Raw genomic sequence first — 572 nt, 5'->3', positions numbered from 1 at the left:
ACTCATACTCACATGATCTATGCATCTTCATTGACACTTTACCTTTACTCAATGCATCACACACGCATGAATCGTTCATACCTTATCATGAATTGCAAATATCATATCCCCCCTCTTTATCTACCCTCAAGATTGGACCAATTACGATCTACGCATCGGTAAACAATCCGAAGACAATCACTTTCATTTCTATAGATCTACGCATCAGTAACCAATCCGAAGACGATCATTTTTAATTTTTATAGATCTACGAATCGGTAACCAATCCGAAGACGATCATTTTTTCAATAGATCTACGCATCGGTAACCAATCCGAATACGATCATTTTTTCAATAGATCTACGCATCGGTAACCAATCTGAAGACGATCATTTTTAATTTCTATAGATCCAAGCATCGGTAACCAACGATCACTTTCATTTCTATAGATCTACGCATCGGTAACCAATCCGAAGACGATCATTTTTAATTTCTATAGATCCAAGCATCGGTAACCAACGATCACTTTCATTTCTATAGATCTACGCATCGGTAACCAATCCGAAGACGATCATTTTTAATTTCTATAGATC

Source organism: Cicer arietinum, chromosome 5, assembly GCF_000331145.2.
Source record: "Cicer arietinum cultivar CDC Frontier isolate Library 1 chromosome 5, Cicar.CDCFrontier_v2.0, whole genome shotgun sequence".
Classification (NCBI taxonomy): domain Eukaryota; kingdom Viridiplantae; phylum Streptophyta; class Magnoliopsida; order Fabales; family Fabaceae; genus Cicer; species Cicer arietinum.
Note: the sequence above shows the minus strand (reverse complement) of the source record.